Source organism: Tasmannia lanceolata, unplaced genomic scaffold, assembly GCF_043159265.1.
Source record: "Tasmannia lanceolata isolate RefF3 unplaced genomic scaffold, GAP_Taslan_0.1 ptg000005l, whole genome shotgun sequence".
Classification (NCBI taxonomy): domain Eukaryota; kingdom Viridiplantae; phylum Streptophyta; class Magnoliopsida; order Canellales; family Winteraceae; genus Tasmannia; species Tasmannia lanceolata.
The window spans coordinates 95,299-96,791 of NW_027518682.1; positions in this window are offsets into that span (position 1 = coordinate 95,299).

Genomic DNA, 1,493 nt, shown 5'->3' on the forward strand with positions numbered 1-1,493 from the left:
GGTCTTATTTTCACTCTTTATAGGTGGATGGGCCAAAACAAGGGTTAAGAGTTTTTCCATAAAAAACAGTCAGCATAGCCGAACATAGCCTGATGCATTGATTCTTGTGGTGGCCGTAAATCTAATGGACGGGATGTTGGGGGTTCGACATGGGGGCCAGGGTAGTGGGTATCCTGTTGGTTGTTAGGATGTATACATGTGGCCGGACATTTACATACAAAGATTAAGGTGTTTTTTAGCTCCATTATCAAAACAAGGAATTTTTATTGAATGTGCCCAAATTACATCGTTAAGATAACAACTTTATTTAATGTACCCAAATTAGGACAAGTCCCAAACAGAAGTTCAAAAGGATGAAGCCTCCCAACAACAGAAATCACTCCCTCAGTAGCAACACTACTGAAGATACAGCATTCTCATGCCTGAGAACATGATATTGGTTATTTCAAGCAGTTCCATCAATTGTTAGAAAGAAGTAAAACTGTTCCCCAACATTGCTCATTTCTCAACCTGTCAAAAACGTCCCACCCCCACTCCACCTATTAGCTTCATTTTGGAGTGAAGTAATGATTTCTACGCCCTCCCTTTCCACCTCTTTGGCCAATCTATCTTCTATCATTCGCGTATCACCAGGATATGTTGAGTTGGGGGGCAATTTTACAAATCAGATCCTGAATTTCAGCAACTATATTGGCAGTCTTCTAAGGCCCTATTGCTTCATTTCTTGCCCTAGCCAAAACGTTAATAAGGGTCCAAGATTGGCATTCATGTACCACGCTTTACTATATATTTAGTGGGAAGGCATCAGCACCTAACTTTTACCCAATAAAAAGTAAGAAAATGTGATTAGAATCCGCACATGAATGGCTCAATTCAAATCAACGAGGGCTCCATGAGCACAACATACACCCACTCGATGACTTCATCATTTCATATTGAATCGGTTCCATACCTACTCCAAATTAGAGGAATCCTATAGAAATACTTTGTTTCAAAGACTCTGGTGAGCCAACCTGAAAGAGATTAATAGTCCAACATAAACGGGGCAGACCTTACTTTGTAGAGTGGGTTCTAACGTCGCTGCCATCTTTCAAATTTTGTGCAGCTGTCGTGACTTATTTGCAAACGAGTATTCATGATATTTTTAAAATATATGAATTTCTAAATTATTTGTAAATTTTTCACACAAAAAAAAACAATAAAATTTGTATATGAATTTCTAAATTATTTGTCAACTTTTCACCTAAGAAAAAAAAACCAAGAAAATTTGCTTCCGATAAAAAGGACGATGACAAATGTACCCACTTGTAAACCATATAGTGCTATTATGACTATCAACATGAATGAAAAGGGAAATGATACCAGCACCGTCATGTTTTGACAGCCCTTTAAATACTAAAAGACAAGAAGCTTCCCTAGAAATATCAAAACACGGTCATGCTGATATCATTTCCCATGAAAGATTGCAGTAGATATGCATTGCAAGATAAAAC